The sequence below is a fragment of the Hypanus sabinus genome, chromosome 20, assembly GCF_030144855.1.
Source record: "Hypanus sabinus isolate sHypSab1 chromosome 20, sHypSab1.hap1, whole genome shotgun sequence".
Lineage (NCBI taxonomy): Eukaryota > Metazoa > Chordata > Chondrichthyes > Myliobatiformes > Dasyatidae > Hypanus > Hypanus sabinus.
This window is the reverse complement of record NC_082725.1, coordinates 50930-69416: the sequence shown is the minus strand read 5'-3', so window position 1 is coordinate 69416 and position 18487 is coordinate 50930. Positions and strand designations below refer to the sequence as shown.

At 50.7% G+C, this 18487-nt stretch overlaps 1 protein-coding gene across 1 annotated transcript in view; it reads right to left on the bottom strand.

The window, feature by feature from the left end:
• LOC132378211 (interleukin-6-like) overlaps positions 1-6478 on the bottom strand; it is a 38642-nt gene extending 32164 nt beyond the window's left edge. The window contains exon 1 of the mRNA XM_059944920.1: positions 307-6478. The gene's annotated coding sequence lies outside the window, so the exon portion shown is untranslated. The remainder of the gene's footprint in view (positions 1-306) is intronic.
• Between the last annotated feature and the right edge of the window lie 12009 nt (positions 6479-18487).

The window sequence follows — 18487 nt, the reverse complement described above, 5'->3', positions numbered from 1 at the left end:
CAGGCAGAGTTGTGAATGTGCGGCTATGAAGTTTTGAGTGGTGATGTATGAACTGCTATGGCGGATAGGCTCGCATTAGGGTTAGGGTTAGGGTTAGGCTGCGGAACTGTCATTGTGACAGGTCACCACCAGGTGGGATTTCTGTCCTCACCTGACCTTTCATTGCAGCAGGACAGCACCAGATGGGAGTGTTGTCCTCACTGAAGCTGTCATTGCAGCAGTACACCACCAGATGGGAGTGTTGTCCGCAGTGGAACTGTCATTGCGGCAAGGCACCACTAGCAGGGTGTGTTGTCCACATCTAACCTGTTGTTATGGCATGACACCACCAGGTGGGAGTATTGTCCACATCTGATCGGCCATTGTGGCAGGACACCACCAGGTTGGAGTGTTGTCCACATCTGATCTGTCGTTACGGCAGGACACCACCAGGTTGGAGTGTTGTCCACATCTGATCTGTCGTTACGGCAGGACACCATCAGGTGGAAGTATTGTCCACGGCTGAACTGTCATTGCAGCAGGACAGCACGAGGTGGGAGTGTTGTCAACAGCGGAACTGTCATTGCGGCAGGACGCCACCAGTTGCGAGCGTTGGACCCAGCGGATCTGTAGTTACGGCAGGACACAACCAGGTGGGAGTATTGTCCACAGCTGAACTGTCGTTGAGGCAGGACACCACAAGGTGGAGTGTTGACTACAAGGAATTTGTCCTTGCGGCAAGACACCAGCAGGTCAAAGTATTGTACACAGCCAGACTGTCATTCCAGAAGGCACCACAAGGTTTGAATGTTTTCTGCAAGAGATCAGTTCCTCTGGCAGGACACCAGCAGGTGGGAGTGTTGTCCACACCAAAACTGACATCGCGGCAAGACACTTCCAAGTGGGAATGTTATACGCAGCGCACATGTCATTGTGGCAGGGCACCACCAGGTGGGAGTGCTGTCCTCACCGGAGCTGTCATTGTAACAGGACACCACCAGATGGGAGTGTTGTCCGCAGTGGAACTGTCATTGCGGCAAGGCACCATTAGCAGGGAGTGTTGACCACATCTGATCTGTTGTTATGGCAGTACACCAGCAGGTGGGAGTGTTGTACACAGGGGGCATCTCAATACGGCAGGACACCACCAGTTTGGAGTGTTGTGGACAGCGGACCTGTCATTGCAACAGGTCTCCACTAGGTAGGAGTAATGTCCAGACGGGACCTGTCATTAAGGCGGGACAGCACCAGTGGAAGTGTTGTCCACAGTGGATCTGCTGTTACAGCTGGACACCACCAGCTGAAATGTTGTCCACGGCGGTCCTGTCATTGCGGCAGGACAAAACTGACATCCACATCTGATCTGTCATCGGTGCGTCAGTGCGGGCAGCGGAGTGGGAGTAAGGAGTGCTCGTGATCGACAGACGACTGGAGATCGGAGGATCAGCCGTTGTAGGTAGGCCGAGACCCTTGGACCTACCTGGAGAGTACCTGAGGAGGAAGGTAAAGCTGCGCAAGCGCGGATGACGTCAGCGACGAGCGCGGGCTTTAAAAAGCGGCCCACTTTCAGGAGCGGGCAGCGGAGTGGGCAGGAGCAGAGTGCTGGGCTTTGGCTCAGCGGGCTTCGGCGCAAGAGAACTTCGGCAAGAAGAAATCAGTGAGTCTGAGTACGTGCTTTTCATTTATTCTGACTAATCTGGGATCAGGTAATGGGGGAGACAGTTAGAGCAGTGGTGTGCTCCGTATGCAGTATGTGGGAGGTCAGGGTCAACACAGTTGTCCCTGATGACCACACCTGCAATAGGTGCATCCAGCTGCAGCTCCTATCAGACCGAGTTAGGGAATTGGAGCAGGAGCTGGATGAACTACGGATCATTCGGGAGGCAGAGGCAGAGATAGATAAGAGTTATCAGGAGGTAGTCACACCGAAAAGACAGGAGGTAGGCAAATGGGTGATAGACAAGAGAGGCAGGGGGAGCAGACAGAGAGAGAAGAGTACCCCTGTGGCCGTTCCCATCAAAAATAAGTGTACCGTTTTGGATACTGTTGGTGGGGATGACCTACCAGGAACAAGCTGCAGTGGTCCTGTCTCTGGCACTGAGCTTGGACCCTCGACTAGGAAGGGGAGGAGGGAAGAGAAGAGAGCGGTATTGATAGGGGATTCTATAGTCGGGGGGCAGATAGGAGATTTTGTGGGGAAGGTCGGGAGTCTCAGATGGTATGTTGCTTCCCTGGTGCCGGGGTCCGAGACATCTCAGATCGGGTGCAGGTTATTCTCGAGAGGGAGGGCAAGAATCCAGATGTTGTGGTCCATGTAGGGACCAATGACATGGGTTGGATGAGTGAGGGGGTCCTGCGTAGGGAGTTCAGGGAGTTAGGTTCGAAGCTGAAGAGCAGGACCTCCAGGGTAACAATCTCCGGATTGCTACCTGTGCCACGTGCGAGTGAGGCAAGGAACAGAAAGATTATAAAGATTAATACGTGGCTGAGAGGATGGTGCAGGAGGAAGGGCTTCAGGTTTGTAGATAATTGGGCTTTGTTCCAGGGAAGGTGGGATCTGTTCCGAAGGGACGGTTTACACCTGATCTGGAGTGGTACTAACATTCTTGCAGGGAAGTTTGCTAGTGCTTCTTGGGAGGGTTTAAACTAAATTTGCAAGGGGCGGGGATCCAGAATGTGAGAGAGGATAGTGAGGGGAAGAATAAAGGATGGGTGGAGACTACACGGTTCCAGAATATTACGTGTGTAGTAGAGAAAGGTGAGGCGGAACAAGTGATAAGGAGGACACATGTACAGAGGGATGGTCTGACGGAACATGAAGTTAAATGTGTTGAAAGAATAAGAAAATTTAGGAAGGACAACAAAATTCTAGGGGCGTATAGCCCTTTGGGAGTTCAGGGAGCTGGGTTAAGCACAATAGGCAGCGGTTCAAACAGAGAAAGGAGAAATGGGCTAAAAATTCTATATCGGAATGCACTAAGTGTCAGAAATAAAGTGGATGAGCTTGAAGCTCAGGTGCGAATGGCTAACTATGATGTTGGTGGGATAACAGAGACATGGCTGCAGGGAGATCAGACCTGGGAAATGAATGTACAAGGGTATACGTGCTATCATAGGGACAGAAATGTGGGCAGAGGGGGTGGGGTGGCCCTGTTGGTAAGGAATGAGATTCAGTCCTTCGCAAGGGGGGACATAGGGTCAGGAGAAGTAGAGTCTGTGTGGGTAGAACTGAGGAACAGTAAGGGCAAAAGGACCCAAATGTGTGTTGTCTACAGGCCACCAAACAGTAGCATGGATATTGGGTGCAAGTTGAATAGGGAGTTCACATTGGCATGTGGCAAAGGTAATGTTGCAGTAGTTATGGGGGATTTCAACATGCAGGTGAACTGGGAGTATCAGGTAGGTGCTGAACCACAGGATAGGGAGTTTGTAGAGTGCCTACGGGATGCATTCTTGGAACAGCTTGTACGAGAGCCGACCAGGGACAAGGCTATTCTGGATTTAGTGTTATGTAATGAACAGGATTTGATAAGCGATCTTGCAGTAAAGGAGCCATTAGGAGGTAGAGATCATAATATGATAAGTTTTTATCTGCAATTTGAGAAGGATTTGGAGTGTCAACTGAACAGGGGAAACTATGGAGCCATGAGGGAGGAGCTAGCCAAAGTTGACTGGACGGAGAGCCTAGCAGAAAAGACAGTGGAACAGCAATGGCAGGTATTCTTGGGAATAATGCACAAGGTGCAAAATCAGTTCATCTCCCAGAGAAGGAAGGATTCAACGGGGGAAAGGGGCCACAGTGGTTGACAAAGGAAGTCAGAGATTGCATAGCAGTAAAAAAAAGGAAGTATGACAAAGCTAAGGTGAGTGGGAGAACAGATGATTGGGAAGCTTTTAAGGAACAACAGAACTTAACTAAAAAGGCAATATGGGGAGAAAAAAAGAGGTACGAATGCAAGCTAGCCAGGAATATAAAGGAAGATAGCAAAAGCTTTTTTAGGTATGTGAAGAGAAAGAAGATAGTTAAGAACACTGTTGGGTCCTTGAAGAATGAATTGGGTGAAATTGTTATGGGAAACAGAGAAATGGCAGAAGAATTTAATCTGTTTTCACTAAGGAAGACACAAGCAATCTCCCAGATGTATGGATGGGCCAAGGACATAGGGTAACAGAGGAAATGAAACAGATTGACATTAGGAAGGAAATGGTGATGAGTAGACTGATGGGACTGAAAGCTGACAAATCCCCAGGTCCAGATGGTCTGCATCCTAGGGTACTAAAGGAGGTGGCCCTGGAAATTGTGGATGCATTGGTAATCATTTTCCAATGTTCCTTAGATTCAGGATCAGTTCCTGAGGATTGGAGAATGGCTAATGTTAACCCACTTTTTAAGAAAGGAGGGAGGGAGAAAACAGAGAACTATCAACCTGTCAGCCTGACATCGGTGGTGGGGAAGATGCTAGAGTCCATTATTAAGGATGAAATAGTGGCATACCTAGTTAGCAGTGATAGGATTGGGCCGAGCCAGCATGGAAGTTTACCAAGGGTAAATCATGCTTGACTAATCTGTTGGGAGTCTTTCGAGGATGTAACCAGGAAGTTAGATGGGTGAGATCCAGTGGATGTAGTGTACCTCAATTTTCAGAAGGCATTTGATAAGGTCCCACATAGGAGATTGGTGGGTGAAATCAAAGCTCAGGCCATCGGGGGGAAGACATTGACATGGATAGAAAGCTGGTTGGCAGGTAGAAAGCAAAGGGTAGCGGTGAATGGGTGTTTCTCGGAATGGCAGGTGGTGACTAGTGGGGTGCCACAGGGCTCGGTATTGGGACCACAGCTGTTTACAATTTACGTCAACGATTTAGATAAAGGCATTGAGAATAACATCAGCAAATTTGCTGATGATACTAAGCTGGGTGGCAGTGTAACATGTGATGTGGATGTTAGGAGAATTCAGGGTGACTTGGATAGGCTGAGTGAGTGGGCAGATACTTGGCAGATGACATTTAATGTGAATAAGTGTGAGGTTATCCACTTTGGGAGTAAGAACAGGAAGGCAGATTATTATCTGATTGGTGTAGAGTTAGGTAAGGGAGAAATACAAAGAGATCTAGGAGTCCTTGTTCATCAGCCACTGAAGGTGAATGAGCAAGTGCAGCAGGCAGTGAAGAAGGGTAATGAAATGTTGGCCTTTATTACAAAGGGAATTGAGTACAAGAACAAGGAAATCCTTTTGCATTTGTACAGACCCCTGGTGAGACCACACCTGGAGTATTGTGTACAGTTTTGGTCTCCAGGGTTAAGGAAGGACATCCTGGCTGCAGAGGAAGTGCAGCGTAGATTCACGAGGTTAATTCCTGGGATGTCTGGACTGTCTTACGCAGAGAGGTTAGGGAGACTGGGCTTGTACACGCTGGAATTAAGGAGATTGAGAGGGGATCTGGTTGAAACATATAAGATTATTAAGGGATTGGGCAAGATAGAGGCAGGAAATATGTTCCAGATGCTTGGAGAGTCCAGTACCAGCGGGCATGGTTTGAGAATAAGGGGTAGGTCATTTAGGGCAGAGTTAAAGAAAAACTTCTTCTCCCAGAGAGTTGTTGGGGGTCTGGAATGCGCTGCCTTGGAAGGTAGTGGAGGCCAACTCTCTAGATGCTTTCAAGAAGGAGCTAGACAGGTATCTTATGGATAGGGGAATCAAGGGATATGGGGACAAGGCAGGAACTGGGTATTGATAGTAGATGATCAGCCATGAACTCAAAATGGCGGTGCAGGCTCAAAGGGCCGAATGGTCTACTTCTGCACCTATTGTCTATTGTCATTATGACAGGACACCATCAGGTGGAAGTATTGTCCACGGCCGAACCGTCATTGCGGCAGGACAGCACCAGTCGTGAGTGTTGTACCCAACGGGTCTGTAGTTACGCCAGGACACAACCAGGTGGGAGTATTGTCCACATCTGATCTGTCGTTATGGCAGGACACCATCAGGTGGGAGTGCTGTCCACAGGGGGCATCTCATTACGGCAGAACACCACCAGGTCGGAGTGTTGTCCACGTCTGATCTGTCGTTACAGCAGGACACCATCAGGCGGAAGCGTTTCTTGCGAAGGGTTCGCAGGCCTAACAAATTTGGTTAGTGTGTGGGCCTGCTTCATGATTCCCTTCGGTGGTTGGATCTGTTTTTCCAAAATTTTCATGTGATGAAGAGTCTGGACCATTTTATAAATTAATTTAACCGTGGTTGAGAAGGAATCCCCTGGAATACCGGGGCTCCGGCCAGTCACTCGTCCACGTGTTAGGTCCCGCTTTCTCCAATTACTCCTCCACATCGTTAAAGTAAGACAAAAATGCTCTTACCGCTTGTTTTGCTTCTTGGGTCCGTGATTTCGACCCCAGCCAATTGCCTTTAATAAAGCGTGATTCCCGACTGGGAAACCAAATCCAGTTGCACCAGTCATTCTGATCTCCCGAGGGGTCTCTGAAAAAACTGCGGTGCTGTCCGGTAAAGACGTCCTCGCCCCGGGGCTCCCCCTCAGCATTGTGTCTAAAACCCGTCTGTCCACTTCCATGGCAGTCCCTGTCTGTTGCTAGGATACCGGCCCGCCTTCTTTGTTCAGCTCTTAAAGGTACATTGTCTACTAATTGTCCTTTTGTATCCAGACCTCCCCATTCTATTAGATCTTAATTTTACATTTCTGATTCTTTAACACCTAGTTAGATGAGACTTCAGACTATTCCTCTTTTTTACTGTTCTGTGGGTATAATGAGATTATATAACGTGGGTAAATTTGTCCCCTCTGCTGGTGATTAATTTACGTTGGGATTGGGACTTAATCTCAAGGTTCTGTGGCAATTTTCACCAATTTGGGTTTAAATATCTGGGCTTTCTTATTGGCCTCTCGTGGGCCAGGAGAATGAAGAGCGTGTCACTGTAAGGTTAGGTTGAGATTCTGCGGGCAGTGGGCGAATCAGCCCTCTTGTGCTTTTTGATCTCGTCACTTGAGATTCAGTTTCACGCGACCCTGCCACATTGAACTGGCCCACGCCTTCATTAACCAGGTCCAACACTTGCCTTTGTTGAATCTTGCCCCCTTGACATAGGATATCCAGTTTGTGGGGGTTTAGCAAGGGTTAATCGGGAAGTGCCTAGGGTTTGTGGGATGGTGTGCCCCTTTTGGACCTTAGGATCAGGTTTGAGTGTAGGGCTGGTGGAGGTATATGTTTTGATCCGGTTTGTGGGGGTTTAGCAAGCGTTAATTGGGGTGTGCTTAGTTATTGTGGGGCTGTGTGCCCCTTTTGGACTTTAGGATTAGGTTTGTGTGTAGGGCTGGTGGATGTATATATCAGGCTTGTAGGGGTTTAGCAAGGGTTAATCGGGGCGTGTTTAGGGTTTGTGGGGCTGAAGCACGGGCTAACCGGGAAGTGTCTAGGGTTTATGGGGGTGTGTGCCCCTTTTGGACTTTAGGATTAGGTTTGACTGTTGGGCTGGTGGATGTATATATCGGGTTTTGTGGGGGTTTAGCAAGGGTTAATCGGGGTGTGCTTAGGGTTTGTGGGGCTGAAGCCAGAGTTAATCGGGAAGTGCCTAGGGTTTGTGGGGTGGTGTGCCCCTTTTGGACCTTAGGATCAGGTTTGAGTGTAGGGCTGGTGGAGGTATATGTTTTGATCCGGTTTGTGGGGGTTTAGCAAGCGTTAATTGGGGTGTGCTTAGTTATTGTGGGGCTGTGTGCCCCTTTTGGACTTTAGGATTAGGTTTGTGTGTAGGGCTGGTGGATGTTTATGTTTGGCTTGGAGAGGTTAGGCTGCAGAGTTTGAAGTATGAGCTTGATGCACCATCAATAACTCACACTGAGACGTAAGGCGAGATATCGGCTTTTATTGACTGGAAGAAGGAACCAGGAGTGAGTGTCCATCATACTATGTCCTGGAGACTGAGGCCGAGCGTCAGGCCTCAGATCGCCTTTATAGAGGGGCCTGTGGGAGGAGCCACAGGAGCAGTCAGCAGGGGGCGTGTCCAGACAGGCACATAGTTCACCACATTCACCCCGCCTTTGTTTGAAAGAGTCCCCATGTGGCGAAGTTTCTTACAAGTCAAGTCTATCAGGTGGTCGAATCTGTCGCTGCGATCTACGTAGCACCAGCTGTGATCGCATGGATGCCAGCAACATTGGTGATTGCACAGGGGACGGAGGTTGCGCTTAATCCTGCCCACTAGGCGCCGGTGATCCCTCACGCATGTGCAAGGCGCCTGGTATAAATGCGTACGAAACGCCCGGTATACAAGTGTCGTGAGGAGTCTGTGTAGGGCCTGGTGAGCACGGTGTCACCTCTGGTGCAGGGTTCATAGTTACCAGAGAGCCTTCAGGGTAGTGGTCTGCTGCACCTGCGGGTGCCAGGTCGCGGATAGAGACCGTGTCCTCCCGCCCATCAGGTAAGACCACGTAAGCATACTGGGGGTTCGCATGTAGAAGGTGAACCCTCTCTACCAGCGGGGAGTATTTATTGCTCCTCACATGTTTCTGGAGCAGCACTGGCCCCGGGGACGTCAGCCAAACTGGTAGGGTGGTCCCAGTGACAGACTTCCTGGGAAAAGAGAATAGGCGTTCGTGAGGGGTGGCATTGGAGAGCAGATAGAGTGCAGTGCCTCAGGGAGGACCTCCTGCCATCGAGAGACCGGCAACCCTTTTGACTTAAGGGCTAAAAGTGTGGCCTTCCACACTGTGGCATTCTCCCGCTCCACCTGGCCATTACCCCGGGGATTATAACTCATGGTCCGACTGGTAGCAATGTCCCTAGCTAGCAAGTACTGGCGCAGCTCCTCACTCATAAAGGAGGACCCTCTATCGCTGTGGATATAGCAGGGATACCCGAACACAGTGAAGTGCTGGCGCAGGGATTTTATGACGGACGTGGCAGTGGTGTCGGGGCAGGGGATGGCAAAGGGGAACTGTGAGTACTCGTCGATAACACTGAGAAAATAGACATTGCGGTCAGTGGAGGGAAGGGGGCCCTTAAAGTAAACACTCAATTGTTCAAAAGGGCGGGTGGCCTTGACAAGTTGTGCCGTGTCAGGACGGTAGAAGTGCGGTTTGCACTCAGCGCAAATTTGGCAGTCCCTGGTCATCGTCCTGATGTCCTCCAGGGAGTATGGCAGGTTCCAAGCTTTCACAAAATGGTAAAATCGGGTGACCCCCAGATGGCAAAGTTGTGCATGAAGGGTGTACAGCTGGTCGAGCTGTGTGCTAGCACATGTTCCCCGGGATAGGGCATCAGGGGGCTCATTGAGTCTGCCAGGCCGGTACAGGATATCATAGGTGTAGGTGGAGAGTTCTATTCTCCACCGCAAAATCTTATCATTTTTGATTTTGCCCCGCTGTTGGTTGCTGAACAGGAACGCAACCGAGCGCTGGTCGGTCAGCAAGGTGAACCTTTTGCCAGCAAGATAGTGCCTCCAGTGCCTAACAGCCTCCACTATGGCCTGGGCTTCTTTCTCCACCGCGGAGTGCCGAATTTCGGAGCCTTGGAGGGTGCGAGAAAAGAATGCTACTGGTCTGCCTTCCTGATTGAGGGTAGCAGCCAGAGCGAAATCGGAGGCATCACACTCCACTTGGAAGGGAGCGGTCTCGTCCACCGCATGCATCGTAGCTTTAGCAATGTCCGCTTTAATGCAGCTGAAGGCCGCGCGGGCTTCAGCAGAGAGGGGAAACGAGGTAGACTTGACCAGGGGGCGTGCCTTGTCTGCGTAATGGGGGACCCATTGGGCGTAATAGGAAAAAAAACCCAGGCACCGTCTGAGGGCCTTGAGAGTGGTGCGAAGAGGGAGTTCTAACAGGGGGCGCATACGTTCGGGATCAGGGCCAATAACCCCGTTTTCCACGATATACCCAAGTATAGCAAGGCGGGTGGTTCCAAACACACACTTGTCCCTGTTATAAGTAAGGTTCAGAGCTGCGGCCACTTGGAGAAATCGTTGGAGGTTGGCATCGTGATCTGGCCTGTCGTGACCACAGATGGTGATGTTATCCAGATAGGGAAATGTGGCCTGCAGTTGGTACTGGTCCACCATCCGGTCCATTTCCCTCTGGAAGACAGAGACACCATTCGTGACACCGAAAGGGACGCAGGAAGTGATAGAGCCTGCCGCCCGCCTCGAAGGCGGTGTAGGGGCGGGCGGTCCTCTGGGCAGATGGGGAGCTGGTGATAAGCGGATTTCAGATCTATTGTCGAGTACACCTTGTACTGAGCAATCTGGTTGACCATATCTGCGATGCGGGGTAGGGGGTACGTGTCAAGCTGCGTAAACCTATTGATGGTTTGACTATAGTCCACCACCATCCTACTTTTCTGCCTAGTCCGAACAACAACCACCTGGGCCCTCCAAGGGCTTGAGCTTGGCTCAATGATCTCCTCCCTGAGCAGCCGCTGCACCTCTGACTGAATGAAAGCCATGTACCTCCTGCTTTTAGTTGCCACAGGCTTACAGTCAGGGGTCAGGTTGGCGAACAGCGGTGGGGGAGGGACCTTGAGAGTGGAGAGGCTGCAAGTGGTGTCGGTAGCGCAGCTGTCGGCCTGGTTCTGGATGGGATGTGTGTGCCCGTGTGAGTGTGTGGTCAGTAGCGGGGTATGTGAAGAAGTCCCAAAAAACTGAGGATTCCTGACAGTGAGTGGTGGGAGGGACCCGTCGTATACCATAGTCACACTTTCGAGATGGCTCTGGAAGTCCAGCCCCAATAGCACAGGTGCCTTGCACCACCAAAGTCGCTACACAACCCGCCCGGATGTCTGCGGACTGCGACCCAGAGGCCAAATGGAACCTCCGACTTACCGGCCGCGTTGCGAGTCCGCAGCGTTGCACTGTGTCCGGGTGAATAAACTCTTAGTGCTGCCCGTGTCAAACAGGCATCTAGTCCTGTGCCCCTCCACCTGGATGTCCATCATGGACCTTGCAAGCTGGTGTGGGGCGCTTTGGTCGAGAGTCACAGTGGCCAGAATTGAATCGCCGTCGGGGTACCCGGTAAGCATCGGAGGGCCGGGGGTGGGGCATGCTGACGTCGACAAAGATGGCCGCTCACATCCGGGGTACCCGGTAAGCATCGGAGGGTCGGGGGCGGGGCGTGCTGACGCCAACAAAGCTGGCCGCCCACATCCGGGCATGCAAGATGGCGGCCCCCACGTTTCACCCGCAGCGCTGCACTCCGCTCGAGGTTGAGACTTACAGACCTTGGCGAAATGGCCCCGCTTTCCGCAGCTGGAGCAGGTCGCTTCTCGCGCTGGACAGCGTTGTCGAGGGCGTTTTTTTATGGCCGCAGAAATAACAAAGCACAGGCATCTGACGGGCTGCCGCTGTGGTCGGGTTCGGGGAGCTCGTGGAATCGCGACTGGCGGCGGCGTTGGCGAATTCGCTCCCGGGAGCCGGCGGTGGCGGGGTCTGAGGTGTCCACGGAACCGGCGGGAAATCGCGCGACTGGACAGCGTCAGCATTGTGCAGAGCATTGGCCTTCTGGATCGCCGAGCGTAAGGTAAGGTCGGCATTTTCCAGCAGCCGCTGGCGCATGTACACTGACCTCAGTCCCGTCACAAAAACGTCTCGCACCAGCAGCTCCGCATGCTGTTCTGCCGTGAGCGTCTTGCAGTCACAAGCTCGGACGAGTGTCTGTAGTGCTCGGAGAAACTCAGCGCACGATTCGCCAGGCCGCTGTTGCCGGGTAGCTAAATGATGTCTTGCGTAGACGGTGTTCACCGGCCGCAGGTACTGTCTTTTGAGGGCATCCAGTGCCCCATCGTAGGTCGGCAGTTCCCGGATAATGGAGTAAACTTTGGGGGTGACCCTTGAGAGTAGAATTCTGTGCATAACGGCGGGTTTAGTTGCACGAACCTCCTCCAAGTACGATTGGAAGCATGCAAGCCAGTGTTCAAAAGCGAGAGTTGTGTCAGGGTCTTGAGGGTCCAAATCCAACCTTTCCGGACGCAAAACGGTTTCCATGTTTTAAAACTTCCAGTCAATAAAATTGATGCACCATCAATAACTCACACTGAGACGTAAGGCGAGATATCAGCTTTTATTGACTGGAAGAAGGAACCAGGAGTGAGTGTCCATCATACTATGTCCTGGAGACTGAGGCCGAGCGTCAGGCCTCAGATCGCCTTTATAGAGGGGCCTGTGGGAGGAGCCACAGGAGCAGTCAGCAGGGGGCGTGTCCAGACAGGCACATAGTTCACCACAGAGCTGCTATGCTGGCTAGGCTTGTATAGGGAAGTCAGGTTAATCTGGTCCATGCCTTTCATTATCGTGGTCCGACCCCACTCGGTTCCACGAACCGGGTGTGCACTGGGATACATCGTCAGTAATGCACCCTCGGATCATCAGGTGTTTCGTGCCTTTAATCATTAGAAACTCCTCCCCAAGATGGCCCAGCCAAAGCTGATCAGACTTGGCTTGAGTATTTCCCATGGACCATCTAATGAAAGGCATGTAATTCTGAGGGTAATGCTAATTTTAAACATCATTACCTGGCATCTGTATGCCTGGGATTGCATGGGTTAAATTGAGAGTGTTTACTGGGCATTCAGAAGAGCTGTACCTGACTTTAGCACTGACTTCTCTGTCGTCCCCGTCCGGGGTTTAATTTACTGGTTCTCTATTGCCTTGTGTGTATCTGGGCTTTCTTATTGGCCTCTCGTGGGCTGGGAGAATGAAGAGCGTGTCACTGTAAGGTTAGGTTGAGATTATGCGGGCAGTGGGTGAAAAAGCCCTCTTGTGATTTTTGATCTCGCCACTTGAGATTCAGTTTCATGTGACCCTGCCACTTTGATCTGGCCCACGCCTTCATTAACCAGGTCCAACACTTGCCTTTGCTGAATCTTGCCCCTCTCGACATAGGATATCCGGTTTGTGGGGGTTTAGCTAGGTATAATCGGGGTGTGCTCAGGGTTTGTGAGGCTGAAGCCAGGGTTAATCGGGGAGTGCCTAGGGTTTCTGCGGGTGTGCCTCCCTTATGGACTTCAGGATTAGGTTTGAGTGTAGGGCTGGTGGATGTACATGTTTCGCTGGCAGAGGTTAGGCTGCAGAGATTGAAGTATGAGCTGCTGTGCTGGCTAGGTTTGTACAGGGAAGTCAGCTTAATCTGGCCCATGCCTTTCATTATCGTGGTCCGACACCACTTGGTTCAGCGAACCGGGTGTGCACTAGGGCACATCGTCAGTAATGCACTTTCGGATCGTCAGCTGTTTCGGGCCTTTAATCACTAGAAACCCTCCACAAAGTGGCCCAACAGTGTCAGACTCAGACACTGCTTGTGTTTTTCCCAGGGACCAATAATGAGAGGCATGTAAATCTGAGGGTAATGATATTTTTAAATATCATTACCTGACATCTGTATGCTGGGATTACATATTAACAGTGTTTACTGGGCATTCAGCAGAACTACCCCTGAGTTTAGCACTTACTTGTCTATCGTCCGATCTTGGGTTTAATTTACTAGTTCTCTCTCACCTCGTGGGTGTCTGGGCTTTCATATTAGCACTTTGAGGGCTGGGAGAATGAAGAGCGTGTCACTGAAAGGTTAGGTTGAGATTATGCGGGCAGTGGGCGAATTAGCCCCCTTGTGATTTTTGATCTCGCCACTTGAGATTCAGTTTCACGTGACCCTGCCACTTTGATCTGGCCCACGCTTTCATTAACCAGGTCCAACACTTGCCTTTGTTGACTCTTGTCCCCCTTGACATAGGATATCCGGCTTGTGTGGGTTTAGCAAGTTTAATAGGGGTGTGCTTAGGTTTTGTGGGGCTGAAATCAGACTTAATCGGGAAGTTGCCTAGGGTTTGTGGGGGTGTGTGCCCCTTTTGGACTTTAGGATTAGGTTTGAGTGTAGGGCTGGTGGATGTATATGTTTGGCTGGGAGAGGTTAGGCTGCAGTATGAGCTGCTATGCCAGCTAGGCTTGTATGGGGAAGCCAGGTTAATCTGACACATGCCTTTCATTATCGTGGTCCGACACCACTTGGTTCAACGAACCGGGTGTGCACTGGGGCACATCGTCAGTAATGCACCTTCGGATCGTCAGCTGTTTCGGGCCTTTAATCACTAGACAGCCTCCCCGAAGTGGCCCAACAGTGTCAGACTCAGACACTGCTTGTGTTTTAACCACAGACCAATAATGAGAGGCATGTAATTCTGAGGGTAATGATATTTTTAAATATCATTAACTGGCATCTCTATGCCTGTGATTACATGGGTTAAATTGACAGTATTTACTGGGCATTCAGCAGAACTGCACCTGAGTTTAGCACTGATTTGTCTGTCGTCCCCATCTGGGGACTGGGCTAGGTTGCGATTATGCGGGCAGTGGGCGAAAAAGCCCTCTTGTGATTTTTGATCTTGCCACTTGAGATTCAGTTTCACGTGACCCTGCCACTTTGATCTGGCCCACGCTTTCATTAACCAGGTCCAACACTTGCCTTTGCTGAATCTTGCCCCTCTCGACATAGGATATCCGGTTTGTGGGGGTTTAGCAAGGGTCAATCGGGGTGTACTTAGGGTTTGTGGGGCTGAAGCCAGGGCTAGTCGGGAAGTGCCTAGGGTTTGTGGGTGTGTGTGCCCCTTTTGGAAGTTGCCTAGGGTTTGTGGGGGTGTGTGCCCCTTTTGGAATTTAGGATTAGGTTTGAGTGTAGGGCTGGTGGATGTATATGTTTGGCTGGCAGAGGTTAGGCTGCAGAGTTTGAAGTATGAGCTGCTGTGCTGGCTAGGATTGTACAGGGAAGTCAGGCTAATCTGGCCCATGCCTTTCATTATCGTGGTCCGACACCACTTGGTTCAGCGAACCGGGTGGGTTAGGTTGCGATTATGCGGGCAGTGGGCGAATTAGCCCCCTTGTGATTTTTGATCTCGCCACTTGAGATTCAGTTTCATGTGACCCTTCCACTTAGATCTGGCCCACGCTTTCATTAACCAGGTCCAACACTTGCCTTTGTTGAATCTTGTCCCCCTTGACATAGGATATCCGGTTTGTGGGGGTTTAACAAGGTTTAATAGGGGTGTGCTTAGGGTTTGTGGGGCCCAAGCCAGCATTAATCAGGGAGTGCCTAGGGTTTGTGGGAGTGTGTGTCCCTTTTGGACTTTAGGGTTAGGTTTGAGTGTTGGGCTGGTGGATGTATATATAGGGTTTGTGGGGTTTAGCAAGGGTTAATCGGGGTGTGCTTAGGTTTGTGGAGCTGAAGCCAGGGTTGATCGGGAAGTGCCTAGGGTTTGTGGGGTGTGTGCCCCTTTTGGACCTTAGGATTAGGGTTGAGTGTAGGGCTGGTGGGTGTATATGTTTGATCCGGTTTGTGGGAGTTTAGTAAGGGTTAATCGGGGTGTGCTTAGGTTTTGTGGGGCTGCGTGCCCTCTTTGGACTTTAGAATTCGGTTTGTGTGTAGGGCTGGTGGTTGCTTAGGGTTTGTGGGGGTGTGCACCCCTTTTGGACTTTAGGATTAGGTTTGTGTGTAGGGCTGGTGGATGTATATATCAGGCTTGTAGGGGTTTAGTAAGGGTTAATCGGGGCGTGTTTAGGGTTTGTGGGGCTGAAGCACGGGCTAACCGGGAAGTGTCTAGGGTTTGTGGGGGTGTGTGCCCCTTTTGGACTTTAGGATTAGGTTTGTGTGTAGGAGTGGTGGATGTTTATGTTTGGCTGGAAGGGGTTAGGCTGCAGAGTTTGAAATATAATCGGGCTTGTGGGGGTTTAGCAAGGGTTAATCTGGGTGTGCTTAGGGTTTGTGGGGCTGAGGTCTGGGCTAAACGGGATGTGCCTAAGGTTTGTGGGGGTGTGTGCCCCTTTTGGACCTTAGGATTAGGTTTGAGTGTAGGGCTGGTGGAGGTACATGTTTTCATCTGGTTTGTGGTGGTATAGTAAGCGTTAATCGAGGTGTGCTTAGGTATTGTGGGGCTGTGTGCCCCTTTTGGACTTTAGGATTAGGTTTGTGTGTAGGGCTGGTGGATGTATATATCAGGCTTGTGGGGGTTTAGCAAGGGTTAATTGGGGCGTGTTTAGGGTTTGTGGGGTTAGGTTAGGTTGAATTTATGCGGGCAGTGGGCTAAAAAGCTCTCTTGTGATTTTTGATCTCCTCACTTGAGATTCCGTTTCACGTGATCCTGCCACTTTGATCTGGCCCACGCCTTCATTAACCAGGTCCCACATTTGCCTTTGTTGAATCTTGCCCCTCTCGACATAGGATATCCGGTTTGTGGGGGTTTAACAAGGGTTAATTGGGGAGTTCCTAGGGTTTGTGGGGGTTTGTGCCCCTTTTGGAAGTTGACAAGGGTTTGTGGGGGTGTGTGCCCCTTTTGGAAGTTGACTAGGGTTTGTGGGGGGATGTGCCCCTTTTGGAATTTCCCTAGGGTTTGTGGGGGTGTGTGCCCCTTTTGGAATTTGCCTAGGGTTTCTGGGGTTTTGTGCCCCTTTTGGAATTTCCCTAGGGTTTGTGGGGGTGTGTGCCCCTTTTGGAATTTGCCTAGGGTTTGTGGGGTTTTGTGCCCCTTTTGGACTTTAGGATTAGGTTTGACTGTAGGACTGGTGGATGTACATGTTTGGCTTGCAGAGGTTAGGCTGCAGAGTTTGAAGTATGAGCTGCATTAGGGTTAGGGTTAGGGTTAGGCTGAAAGCCCTCTTGTGATTCTTGATCTCCTTACTTGAGATTCTGTTTCACATGACCCTGCCGCTTTGATCTGGCCCACGCCTTCATTGACCAGGTCTCACACTTGCCTTTGTTGAATCTTGCCCCCTCAACATCGGATATCCGGTTTGTGGGGGTTAGCAAGGGTTAATCGGGGTGTGCTTAGGGTTTGTGGGGCTGAAGCCAGGGCGAGTCGGGAAGTGCCTAGGGTTTGTGGGGGTGTGTGCCCCTTTTGGAAGTTGCCTAGGGTTTGTGGCGGTGTGTGCCCCCTTTGGACTTTAGGATTATGTTTGAGTGTAGGGCTTGTTGATGTACATGTTTGGCTGGCAGAGGTTAGGCTGCAGAGTTTGAAGTATGAGCTGCTGTGCTGGCTAGGCATGTACAGGGAAGTCAGTTTAATCTGGCCCATGCCTTTCATTATCGTGGTCCGACACCAATTGGTTCAGCGAACCGGGTGAGCACTGGGGCACATCGTCAGTAATGAACATTCAGATCGTCGGCTTTTTCGGGCCCTTAATCACTAGACAGCCTACAGAAGCGGCCCAACAGTGTCCGACTCAGACACTGCTTGTATTTTTCCCAGGATCCAATAATGAGAGGCATGTAATTCTGAGGGTAATGATATTTTTAAATATCATTACCTGGCACCTGTATGCCTGGGATTGCATGGGTTAAATTGAGAGTGTTTACTGGGCATTCAGCAGAGCTGTACCTGAATTTAGCACTGACCTGTCTGTTGTCCCTATCCGGGGTTTAATTTACTGCTTCTCTCTCGCCTTGTGTGTATCTGTGCTTTCTTATTGGCCTTTCCTGTGCCGGGAGAATGAAGAGCGTTGCACTGATCGGTTAGGTTGAAGTTATGCGGGCAGTGGGCTAAAAATCCCTCTTGTGATTTTTGATCTCCTCACTTGAGATTTCATTTCACGTGACCCTGCCACTTTGATCTGGCCCACGCCTTCATTAACCAGGTCCCACACTTGCCTTTGTTGAATCTTGCCCCTCTCGACATAGGATATCCGATTTGTGGGGTTTAGCAAGTATTAATCGGGGAGTGCCTAGGGTTTGTGGGGGTGTGTGCCCCTTTTGGAATTTGCCTAGGGTTTGTGGGGGTGTGTGCCCCTTTTGGAATTTGCCTAGGGTTTGTGGGGGTGTGTGCCCCTTTTGGAATTTGCCTAGGGTTTGTGGGGGTGTGTGCCCCTTTTGGACATTAGGATTAGGTTTGAGTGTAGGGCTTTTGGATGTATATGTTTGGCTGGCAGAGGTTAGCCTGCAGAATTTGAAGTATGAGCTGCTATGCTGGCTGGGCTTGTACAAGGAAGTCAGGTTAATCTGGCACATGCCTTTCATTATCGTGGTCCGACACCACTTGGTTCAGCGAACCGGGTGTGCACTGGGGCACATCGTCAGTAATGCACTCTCGGATCGTCAGGTTTTTCGGGCCTTTAATCATTACTGAAGTCCGGGCTAACTGGGATGTGCCTTACGTTTGTGGGGGTGTGTGCCCCTTTTGGACTTTTACGATTAGGTTTGTGTGTAGGGCTGGTGGAATTTTAATGTTTGGTTGGAAGGGTTTAGGCTGCAGAGTTTGAAATATGAGCTGCTATGGCAGCTTGGCTTGTATGTGGAAGTCAGGTTAATCTGTTCGATGCCTTTCATTATCGTGTCCTGGGGCACATCGTCAGTAATGCACTCACGGATCGTCAGGTGTTTCGGGCCTTTACATTAGACACCCTCCCCTGAGATGGCCCCACCAAGGTGATCAGGCTTGGCGTGTGTATTACCCCTGGACCAGATAATGAAAGGCATGTAATTGTGCTGGTCATGCTATTTCTAAGGGCAGCCTAACAATTTAGGCCTCG